Source organism: Hibiscus syriacus, unplaced genomic scaffold (assembly GCF_006381635.1).
Source record: "Hibiscus syriacus cultivar Baekdansim isolate YM2019G1 unplaced genomic scaffold, ASM638163v2 tig00110505_pilon, whole genome shotgun sequence".
In the NCBI taxonomy this organism is placed as follows: Eukaryota; Viridiplantae; Streptophyta; class Magnoliopsida; order Malvales; family Malvaceae; genus Hibiscus; species Hibiscus syriacus.
In genome coordinates, this window is record NW_024062765.1 from 3,487,681 (window position 1) to 3,501,146 (window position 13,466).

The following is a 13,466-nucleotide window of genomic DNA, read 5'->3' on the forward strand; positions in this document are numbered from 1 at the left end:
TATCATTTAAATGAACGAACATGAACAAGCTATATTCCTTAATGAACGAACATGAACAAAAAAAAATTTGTTAGTTTATGTTCGTGTTCGTTTATGTCTGTTTATTTATTAAATGAACGAACATGAACATACCTCCGTTCGTGCGTTCGGTTCGTTTATAGACCTACTCTTATTCTCCACACGCATATTAACATGTGACCATTTTCTAACTTTAAAAGATTTCATCATTTATATATTAAACAACTCAACAAATATTATAGAAATGGTCATCGATTCAAATCAATTAAGTAAATTCAGTAGTTAAAATGAGTGTTGTTTTCCTTAAGGATCTTAGGTTTAAACAGTTATATTTGTAGGATATGTATGCATTGTCAATGGTTAAAAAAGATTATAAACATATTCACCTCATACTATTCAAAAGAAAAAAAATATTTGATTCTCAAATACTATTTATGATTATTTTATTTAAATATTATATAAAATAATGAAAGGTTTATAATATCATTATAATTATCTCTTTATTAATATTTAAAGAATGTATTGAAGAATTAAATTTATTGAATTAAAGTAAAATTATAACTAAATTAATAGGATGTATAAGTAATGAGAACTAAATATATAATAATATCAATTTTGTAAGTTATCACGTTAGTTCCTCCATCATATGTTAACGTAATGTGGTTTAATTGATATAATTTAAATAGTTAAGTGATTTGATTGACAAAATTAAAAGATCGATGATCATATTAATTTTCTATATAATAATAGTTTTTGAATAATCTAGGGTAATTACAAGATAGCATATATTTAGAATCTTTCTTAATTATTGACAACGCGCACACACCTGTAGACGTAGCTACTCGAGCCTTGAACCTCTAGGGAGAACAACATTCCCTTTAACCACTAATATCATTTAATGGATTCTACATAATTGTAATTTAAATCCAATAATAAATAAACCAAATAATGTCCATCTTAAAATTTAATTTTAAATATTTAATAAATCTTTATAATGTTGAAATTAAATAATTTAATCCTCTTAAGATTTTATATTAATTCTATTAATTGTATGAATCTGAATTCGAATATTTACTTTAAATATAATATTTCTTTACCTAATAAAAATAAAAATATTAAACACATTTAAATAAATAATAAATATAGATACATCTACACATAAGACTCAAATCAAAATCAGAATTAATAAGGGTTGGAGCAAAACAATATACCATTCTATCCTACTGTTGAAATGATGAAAACTCGTTGAATTCTGTAATGGTTTTAGTAGATTGAGAAGAAAATAGACGATAGAAGAGAGGAAGAGATTTCAGAAAAGAAACTTTCATTCATCAAAATGTATAAAAAAATATTATACGGAAGTACATTGTTTTATTTGATTACAGGTACTAAATCTATCATTTTACCAGCTGGTTGTCCTTTCTTATAACAACCTCAACGTCTCTATTCATGTATTTTAGGCTCTGAGTAATAGGTTGTTTGGCAGTTATTTGGACTTTTGCTGGACTCCTTAGTGCGCCTCACGTGCGGGGTAAGTCAAAATTAGCAATTCATCAAACATAATCCCTAACCCTTTTCTTTCAATTCCCAAATTCTTCTCATCGAACCGCCCTTCCTCTTCTCTAACCTTGACAATATCCTCCCTTCGAAATGATCATCGACCCCAAGGATCAAATTCTGCAAACTTAGCTTGAAGGACAGTGAAGCCTTCTTAGGTGTCGTGAGAAGCATCAAAATTCATCCATTGCAACAACAACTTAGTGACTGGTTTGTTCTGTCTTTTAATAATTCTCTTACCCATTATCATCGAGGGAAATATCTTGAATTGACCATTATCTTGTAGTACAGGAGGTGCATTGGAAGGAACAATGGAGTCCCTGATTCTCTTCTTCACCAAACTCACATGAAATACAAGGTGCAGACGAGACACGACTCATAAGTCTAATCGATAAACAACTTCACCAATTTTCTCTAATATTTTATAAGGCTCGTAGTATTTAGATGCTAAATTGAGGTTCTTTCTGAGTGCAAGGGAGGTTTGAGGATAGGGATGAAGCTTCAAGTAAACCTCTTCGCCCTCTTGAAAATTCCTTTCAGTCTGATGTTTTTCTACTTGTGGTTTCATTCTGTTATGAGCATGTTGTAATTATTCCTTAACAATCTGCCTTATCTTTTCATGCTTTTGCATCATGTCATTCACACTATTAACATTGGATTTTGTTTTCCATGTCATTGTTGGTGGTTTGTAGCCGTACAGGGCCTGAAAAGGGGTAATCTTTAGAGTTGTATGATAAGTGGTATTGTACCACTTCATCATGTGGTAATCATCTTGCCCACTGCTTAGGTCTTAGGAAACATAGGCCTCTTAGGTACTGTTCGAGGCATTGTGTTTAACTATATTTTGATATAACAAATTAAGGCAAAATATTTTTGGACTTGAATTGAATTTATTCAAATTTTTCAAAAATAATTCAAAGTCCATTAAAAGTGAATTTTAGCACAAAACAGTTTTTCATGCACAAGAAGTACCAATATTGTTATTACAATATCGATATTATATGAACAATATAGATATTGTTCATGTGGTACTGATACCAAAGGTAAGAGAAGTATCGATACTCTCTAGGTAGTATCAATACTACCAGCATTGCTCAAATTCCAGAATGCAAAAATGATACCGATACCCAAAGGGGTACCGATACTACTTTACATAGTAGTATCAATACCATAGGCTTAGTATCGATACCGTCAGGCCCAACGGCTAGTAACAAATAGTTTTATTTAAATATAAGAAAGGTAGTACTGATACTCCCTATAGGAGTATCGATACACTCTGTACTGGGCAGTTTTATTTTGCAGAGAAAACATCCCCAACGGCTCCAAATCACTCACAACTGCTAGAAATGGCCACAAACTCATTTCAACATATAAATATAAGTTCAAGACACTTGAAGAAGGGTTAGAACACGTATCCGAGCAATAAAACACAAGAGAAGAGTTTTTCATTCCTATTTTACTTTCTCTTATAAATATTTTGTTATTGTTAGCTTTAATTTGTAAACAACCTACCTTGTAGAGAATTTATTGTTTATTTCTTTTATCCTTTTGAAAAGGGGTTTTGGTTGTATCTTATCCAATTGAAAAGATAGTGAGTTGTAAATATTACTCTTGATACTTGAAAAAGAAAGAACAAATTAGTGGATTTGTTGGAAAATCCTAAGTGATGAACTTAGGTAGTGGATGCAAACTTCATTAAGGGAGTTGAACCACTATAAATCATTGTGTCAAATTGTATATACTTTTTTCTCCTTACTCCCTAAACACAATTTTCCAATTCACCCCCTTGTACATTTTTCGGTTATCCAAATTGAGCTTTAACAATCCTAACAATTGGGATCAGAGCTTGACTCGTTAGAAGGCTTCACATTCTTGAGATGATCCTCAAAGAAGCTCTACCGATTCCCGATGCAACCGACAAGAAGATGGCTTCAACCTCCGGTGCTTACTACATTGAAGATTCTTAACCGGTAAATAAGCCACCGTATTTCAATAGAGCTAATTATGTCTATTGGAAGAATAGGATGATGCTCTTCATTCAAGCCAATGATCTATGAGCTTGGAACTCTATCATGAAATGATACTCCATTCCAACCAGCGAGATGGACGATTGAAGTGATGGAGAGAAGAAGAAGTTCCAACTTAATGCGATGCACATTCTATTTTGTGCATTAGGCCCGGATGAATATGGAAAAGTCTCATCTTGTTCCAATACCATTGAGATTTGGGACAAGCTCCAAGTCACTCATGAAGGAACCAACGAATTGAGAGAAACCAAAATCAGTTCTCAACCATAGCTACGAGAATTTCAAGATGAAACCGGATAAAGACATCAAAGCTATGACGGATATATTTTTCGTGTTTGTCAACAGTCTCAAGGGATTTAGAAAAGTAATCCCTAATGAGAAGCTATTTAGGAAGATGATTTACTCTCTTCCATAGTCTTGGCAATCGAAGAAGACTACGATTATCGAAGCTAAGAACCTTAAGTCACTCACTCTTGATGAGCTTATCGGTTCTCTTCTCACTCATGAGTTGATGGTGAAGGAAGAATAAGATGATGAAGAAAAAAAGGACAAGAAGAAGGGGTAGGCATTGTCTTCAAATCCACCAATGAGAGAAATCAAGAATCAAATGAAGAGGTGGATGAAGACGATGATGATGCAGAATAGATGGCCAGTCTCTTTAAAAGATTTAAGAGATTCATGACTTCCAAGGAAGTGAAACATGAATCGAGCAAGAATAAGAGTCCCCCGGTGTGCTTCAATTGTCAAAGAACGGGGCATGTCAAGTATGAATGTCCCCCACTAAAGAAGAAGGGATTAAGTAAGAAAAAGACATTTGTGACAGCTTGGAGTGATGAAGATGACTCCAATAATGAAGATAAAGTAGTCAATCTATGCCTCGTGGGCATCGAAGAAGATTCAATGGTAACTTCTAACTCTAGTTAATTAGATTCTTATTCTTTTGATGAGTTACAAGTTGCTTATAAAGAGTTGTATTTGTAATTTGATACCATGAATTCCAAATAATTTCAAAACTTAAAGTTGAAAATGATTTGGTTTTGAAAGCAAAAGTTGATTTTGAAAAACAAAATGAATCTTTGAAAAATGATTTAGAGATTTCAAAAGTCAAAATTAATGATTTAGAAAAAGAAAATTTTGATTTGAAAGTTAAGCTTGAGAGCTTAACAAAAGAAAAAGAATTAATTTCTAAAACAACTCATTATGTTTAAAAATGGCAAAATGCCCACATTGCCATTTTCATGGTCACATGGAACATGCTTGTCCTATAAAGAAAAAAAATCTTTCAAAATTATACAAGTATGGGTTCCTAAGGGAACAAGGGGCATTGAAACTAACATCCAAGGATCCAAAGAAATTTGGATACCAAAATAAACTTGAATATCTCTTGTAGGTGCGTGGGAGCAATGGTGAAGAAAGTGAAGATATTCAAATGCTTTAGCCACACTTGAAAAGGAATGGGTAACCTCTATGCTAAATGCATTTATTTTGATTAATTGCTTGCATATTTGTGTTAAGCATGAATGAGTTTTGATCTTAAGTGATTATGCATTGTTTTTCATCTCATGTATATTAAAAAAGGTGTTATGATGAACATTTTAGAGTTTCAATCATTTTTCATAATTTTTAGTTCATCATAATGAATTTTGGTCAAAATTGGTTTTTAATGCAAAAGATAACTCTCTAACAATTTATATCTATTTTTCAAATGCTTTGCTTTTTCAAATTTTAATTTTTAACCTAAATTTAAATGTTTATGCATGTAGTTTAAAATGAAAATGATATCTCTTTTACAATTGATATCAAAATTTTCAAATGCATAACATTTTTATATATCTTTATGCACATGTACTTAATTTCAACAATTGGTATTGCATAAAGTTTATTAGACTTGGTTATATTGACTTTCATGTTCTACTAACATGTTTGTTATTCTTTGTGAAATTCAATTTTGTTTAAGTGTCAAGCTTTTAAAGTCAATCAATTTTTTGTTTGGAATGCACTTTTTGAGGGGGAGCTTTTGATTTTTCAAATGCTTTTAATGTAACATTTATCACTTCTCCATTGTTACTTTTGAACCTTAAAGTTGAATTATTTTTTCATATAACAAAAAGGGGAGAAGTATAGGTTCGAAAAATTCAATTTCTCAATGAAAAAGGGGAGCTGAACATTTTCCAACAATTGATATCTTTTTTATATTTTTCATTAAATATTTTATTAAGGGGGAGTTTTGTCAAAAACAATTTTCAAATGTTTTGTTATATCAAAAAGGGGGAGATTGTTGAACTATATTTTGATATAACAAATTAAGACAAAATGTTTTTGGACTTGAATTGAATTTATTCAAAGTTTTCAAAAATAATTCAAAGTCCATTAAAAGTGAATTTGAGCACAAAATAGTTTTTCACATACAAGAAGTATCGATATTGTTCTTACATTATCGATACTATATGAATGATATTGATAATGTTCATGTGGTACCGATACCAATGGTAAGAGAAGTATCGATACTCTCTAGGTAGTATCGATACTACCAGCATTGCTCAAATTCCATAATGTGAAAATGGTATCGATAACATAGGCTTAGTATCGATACCGTTAGGCCAAACAGCTATTTTTATTTAAATATAACAAAGGTAGTACCTATACTCCCTATAAGAGTATCGATACCCTCTGTACTGGGCAGTTTTATTTTGCAGAGAAAATATCCCCAACGGTTCCAAATCACTCCCAATGGCTAGAAACAACCACAAACTCATTCCAACATATAAATACAACTTCAAGACACTTGAAGAAGGGTTAGAACACCTATCTAAGCAATCAAACACAAGAGAAGAGTTTTCCATTCCTATTTTACTTTCTCTTATAAATATTTTGTTCTTGTGAGCTTTAATTTGTAAACACTCTACCTTGTAGAGGTTTTATTGTTTAATTGTTTTATCCTTTTGAAAAAGGGTTTTGGTTCTATCTTAGCCAATTGAAAATATAGAGAGTTGTAAAGGTTACTCTTGATCCACGAAAAAGAAAGAACAAATTAGTGGATTTGTTGGAAAATCCTAAGTGAGGAGCTTAGGTAGTGGATGTAAACTTCATTAAGGGAGTTGAACCACTATAAATCATTGTGTCAAATTGTCTATACTTTTTTTCTCTTTACTCCCTAAACACAATTTTCCAATTCACCCCCTTTTTCTTTTTCGATTGTCCAAATTGAGCTTCAACAATCCTAAAACACTGATTTACTTGTTTGGTCTGGCCATCAGTTTTAGGGTGATAAGAAGTACTATACAAAATACTAGTGCCCAATTGCTTCATTAATTCCTTCAAAAAAATGCTAGTAAAAGTCTTGTCGCTGACAGAAATTGCCATTTTAGGTTGGCCATGCAGCTTGTAAACATGGTCATGGACTTTAGTTGGATCAGTAAATACCCCTGCAGCTGAAATGAGATGCCCCAAATATTGTACTTGTCTTTACAAAAGAAATACTTAGTCCACTTGGCAAACAGTTGGTTTGTTTGAAGTGTTTGTAAGACCATTTTCAAATATTGTACAGGTCCTCCATAGTGGGATTATACACCAAAATATTATAAAAAAAACTAATACAAATTTTCGAAGATAAGAGTTAAATAATTCATTCATAAGAGCTTGAAATGTAGCAAGGACATTGGTAAGGTGAAGGACATTACCTTAAATTCCAAATGTCATTGATAGTTTGGAAGGCTATATTGTAGATGTCCTCAAGTTTGATTCTAATATGCCAATAGCCTGAACACAGGTCAATTTTGGGAAAATAAACTATTCTATGTAATTCGTCTAGTAGGTCCTCTAGCATAGGAATTGGATACTTTTTTTTATTGTCTTATTGTTTAGTTGGCGATAACCCACAAAAAATGCTACGTGCCATCATTTTTTAAATAAGGAGGAAAGGGGAAGTAAAATGACTTTTGCCTTCCTGAATAACTAATGAGGATAACATGCTAGCAATTTGTTTTTCCACCTTCGCCTTTTGATTGCGAGAAAATCTATAGGGTCTCAGGTTCACTGGTGAAGAACCTGGTTTCAAGGTAATAGAATGGTCATGTGTTCTATTTGGGGGTAACCCTTTAGGTTCTTCAAAAATACCATTGTATTCTTCCAAAATAGGTTTTAATTTTGGTGGAATCTCATATTGAGTCATTTCTATACTAATCATGAAAATATGCCCAATGAGATTAGGATTTGTGATAGTCATCACGAAATGTAGCCCCAAAATCTTTCTACAAGAACTCAGAATTATTTTGGACTTGTATCACAATATACTCCTCTCCTTTTGCAAAACTCTGAGTCATGTTATTAAAGTCCATCAAAATAGGGCTAGAAATTTTTATCCAGTCTACCCCAAGCACAATGTCACTGCCACTTAAATTCATAATTCGAAATCATGAGTAAATGGGAGTCCTTGCATTAGCCAAGTCACCAAATTACTTCTTGCTGAACTAAAAAGTTTTTCTCCATTAGCAACAATAATAGCTAAAGGATAAGCAATGACTATGTTAGCTCCTTCACTAGCCCATTTTGGAGTAAAAAAATGGGTACTGGCACTGTCAATCAATATATTCAATGGCTTCTCTCTAAGAAAACCTTGAATCCTTAGTGTATTATGGTCAATCCAGCTAGTAATTGCATTTATAGAGATTTCTAAATTCTCCTCATCTTGAATTACATGTTGCTCAGTGTCTCCCCCTGAAATTTCTGTGTTCTCACTAACCTCTCATTCTTCCATCATATTGAGTTGTCTTGGTTTACATTGATGACATGAAACAAACTTCTCTCCACATCTAAACATAAATTGTTTTGTATGCTATACTCCATTAGGTTAGGTTTATTTTGAGAAGTAGAATTTGGTTTCTAATTCAGTATGTTAGGGGCTTGTTTACAAAAAGTAAATGGGGTAGGGTGGGGTGGGCTTCTCAAACTTGTTCTTTGTCGTCTATTCTTAAATTTCACAGAAAGTTCATAAAGTTTGGTCTATCTGTATGCTTTCGTAAGACTTTTAGGTTTAGATTTTTAACCCTATATTTTAATTCTTCTGTTAAACTACTCACAAACAGAGAAACAAAGAATTCCTCGCCCAAGGTCATATTTTGCAGTAGCATATAGGGCTTCAACTCCTCAAATCTATCTTGATACTCCTCTACTGATCCTTTCTGCATGAGTTTTGTAAATTTCTCAATAATATCAGGGAATGACTTATTATGAAGTCTGTGACACAAATCAACTTTAAATTCATGCCAGTTCACATGATGTTTCTGCATGATTTAACCATCAAACCATGTCTCTGCTCATCCCACTAAATGCATTGCTGCTACTTCAACCTTCTATTCATCTGAAACCCCATAAAGATAAAAAAAATGTGGCATTTTTGTATCCATCCTCTTGGATTAATGCCATCAAAAGCTAGTAACTCAATTTTTATCCTAGGTATCAGAGATCTGAGTTATAATACCCTCCTAGTCCTTTTCGTTCATCAACATAACCCCTTAGAGTAGGTTTAAAACTACTATTTTACCCTGATTTTGTTTTGATTTAAGACTATGTGAGTTTGACTAAAACACCTCGGGCTTAGATTTAAGAATACCCAGTTGCTCATGTTTATATTAAACCTTGTCTTATCATTTATCACCATCATAGTCACTGATTTTTTCATCAGATTTAGGAAGAATAGAAGTATTTACCTGCTCTCTTTCTGGGTTACTTTTCACATATTCCCCATTCCTTTCAGTCAAAATCTTTAAAATATTCTCCGCAAATCCTTGGTTCGTTGCCATTCTTGACTCCAATGTACTTATGTTGTTATCTTGTGACTCCCACCATTTGGGAGGATTAATTTAATCGGTTATCTACTTCAGTATTTTTGCTAAATTCTATATGAAGTTTGATTCAGTTGAGTCTAATGATTTGATATGAGAGGAATAGATGGTAGAAGAGAGAAAGAGATTTCAGAAAAGAAACTTTCATTCATCAATATGCATAAAAAACATTCTATGACAGTACATTGTTTTATTTGATTACACGTATTGAATCTATCATTTTGCCAGTTGTTTGTCCTTTTTTCTAACAACCTCAACGTCTCTATGCAGGTATTTTGGGCTCTGGATAATGGGTTGTTTGGCAGTCATCTGGACCTTTACCGAACTCTTTAGTAATGCTCATGTGCGCCTCACGTGCGGGGTAAGTCAAAATTCCCAATTCATCAGACACAATCTCTAACCCTTTTCTTTCAATTTCCAAATTCTTCTCACCGAATCGCCCTTCCTCTTCTCCAACTGTGACAAATTCACTCAATTGTTACGTCAAATTATGTAAAGTTTTATTTGGTTAAATTATCTAAATATTATTTTTTTAATATTTATTTATCAAAATAACATAAAAAACTTTAATTTCTAAAATAGCATATATTTATGCCACATAAAACAAAATCGTGTCCATGTAACAGCCAGGAACGGAACCAGGATTAAATATTGATATGGGCCGAAATATTAGACTATTTAAGAAAAATAAAATGACTTATTAGGTATTCATACTCAAAATTCAGTACGAACCAAGTAACCTTAGTGATTAAGAGATTCTTGTTATCCTTGAGATCCCAAGTTTGAGCATTGCGTATGTAAGAGTATGATCTTTCATTATCAAATGATTTAAAGTCTTTGCACAGTTAGTACCTTAACCCCAGATTTATATATAAAAACAAACTCAAAATTCACAAGACAACACCTAATTTGTCTAATATTTAAACTTACAATGACATGAATTGTTACTAGACCAAATTTGAGAACATGAGGTTATCATTCTTAGTTCGGTCCCTACTCAATTAAATATTTAATAAATTCTTATATTTTGTTTAATTTAAATATTTATTTTTACATGAACCAAAATACTATTAGACCAAAATTATATTGAATATACTATATTTTTAACAGGGGTCAGAGCCCTTTGGACCCCAACATAGCTCCGTCCCTAATGACAGCGTCTTTTGAAAGGTTATTCTTCAAAGAAGAGTCTATACTTAAGTGACATACTGACAGGTACTAGATGATGTCAACATTGATTCTAGGCTCGTCACGTAAGTAAAGACACTTCTTCCGAAGAAGAGATTTCTAAGAAGTGTTGTCACGTAGAAGTGCCTTCGTTCTATGTGACATAAATAAATGTTTTTAAGTGTTATTTTTATAAATAAATACTAGAGTAAACTACATGTTTAATATCTAAACTATAACTTTGTTTCATTTTGATACCTAAATTTTCAAAATAAAATTTAAAATCATACATAATGTTTAGTTTTTGCTTCATTTTGGTATCTCGCCATTAAAAACTTAATATACTGTTGTATGTGGAACTTTTTATGGGAAAATTACATCATTCATCACTCTACTATCTTCTCATTCACATTTTGGTCATTGAAGTTTAATTTTTTAATTTTAATTACTTCTATTTTAATCACTCTAAATTTCAATTTTTATTTTTTGTACTTATTTATTAATAAAATAATAATAAAAACGTCATGTCAAAAAATTATTAATAAAATAAATTAGAGTGAACAAAACATGAGCTATTTGAAAGTTGATTAGTTAAATTGAAAAATTTTAAACTTTAATGACCAAAATAGGAGTGAGAAAATAGTTGAGTGATGAATGATGTAATTTACCCCCGAAAAATGACAAGTTCATCAGTTCTGATAAGTTTTTAACGGTGGAGTACCAAAATAAAATCTAAACTAAATATTATGTACGATTTTAAAATAAAATAATATTTAAATATCAAAACGAAACAAAAGTAATAGTTTAGTTGCTAAACGTATAGTTTACCCTAAATATTAAAAGAATATTATTTTAATAATTTAACCGTTTTATTTACTCTCCATCTCATTAAAAAAACAGTCTAAAGTGATGTGAAAAAGAAGTTAAGATTTAGGGTGTGCCGCCCAAATCTAAATGGTCCAATCTTATTGGAACATAGCAACAATAAAAAAAATAGTGTATCAGTTGCAGTTTTTATTCTTTTAAAAGTTTATTTGTTACTAATCATGTGTCGACTGAGATCAGACCCAAAACATTTTACTTTTATATATATATATATATTGAATGAATTTCAATAAAAAATCAACTTGAGAAAAAAAACTTTATGCTAGTATATCGTGAGCAGAGTGATGACGAACGATGTTCATACGATAACTATAAGTGGGAGGTTATAGTTTTTTGAAACATGAGAAATGATTAGTCTTCTGAAAAATGAGAGAAATTATCGTATTATTATGGGATAAGTCTAGAGCGAACGTTGCACATTAAAACATATCACTAATATGATGCATCAATGTACATCACTAATTAAATTGTCCTTATTAAATAAATAAAAAAGAATATAATGAACTAACCACAATTAATCCTTTATTATTATTTAGTTTAATTTTTTATAGGAATACAATTAAATTATATTTAATTTATGAATTTTTTTATTGAAACACTTAATCTATATAAGTTTGTAAATGCATCCCATCGACGACCATTGTTTATCACCGAAAAATTACAGCCGGGGACCATTGTTTATCAGCAGAAAATTATTTTCTTCAAATATTAAAATTTATTTTTTTCCCCATTGCAACTTTATCTTCTGCAAATTTTCAAATGGAAAGCACTATTACCCATTTTAAATTCATTAACACCCAATGTTAATACTTTTCTCTTGTTATGATTTTTGTTTTTCTGGTTCCCCACAGTCGTCGATGATTATGTTTCCACCAACTAGATCCTGCTAAGCTTTTTCAATTTGTTTGGACTTGGAATTATATTTTAACATTGGTCGTTAATGAATCTGAAAGGATAATATTGTTTCCAAGTTGAAAATTTGTTGCAGTGAGAAAAAATAAATTTAAGTATTTGAAGAAAACAATCTTTCTATGATGAACTATGGTCACCGAAGACAATTTTTCGATAATAAAAAATGGTCGTCGATGGGTGATTTTTGATAGTTAGTGGGATGCATTTGCAAACTTATATAGATTAAGTGATTCAATAAAAAATTATAAATTAATTATAATTTTTAATAAAAAATATTATTTAATTATATCCTATTAAATTTTATATTAAAATAAAAGATTAATTATGGATAGGTCATTATATTCTTTCATATTTATTTAATAAATATAATTTAATTAGTAGTATGAATCGGTGTATCACATTAGTGGTATGTTTCGATGTGCGACGCGTGTTCTAGAATTTTTTTATTATTAGGATATTTTTTGAATAATTTGAGGTGATCACAAAGTAATATCATTATATCATTAAAGATTAAAAATCGAGCGACTAAAAGAATAAATTTAAAATTTTTAATGTTATAGTTATAGTAATTTTTTTATAGTTCAATGACTGAAATTAAAAAATAAAAATAAAAGTTCACTGACTAATGATGATTTACCCAAATATAACTTTACGATTTTATTATTCTAGATAATAAAATTAACCAATGGATCAATGGCGTTCTTACTGAAATATCACCCTTACATGGAATAATTATCTGTCAGGTACCCTTTCCCTAATATTACCGATTTAGCACTCTTTTTGATTTGGTGGCAATAAAGCACATATCATCATCCGTGCCTTCGCGGGGTTCTGTCCAAGTTGACGCCACGTAAGGGGAAATCCCCGCCTTCACGGGGTTCTGACACTTACGAAAGGCGCAGATCATGATCCGCGCCTTTCCTTTATTTCCTTAACTGTCTGTTTCCACATTAATTACCATTCGTCTCACCCCTTCCTTCTCCCTGTAAATACCACACCCAACACAACCTTCAAACCACACTCAGATCTCAAATTCTCTCGTTCTTCCTATTATCAA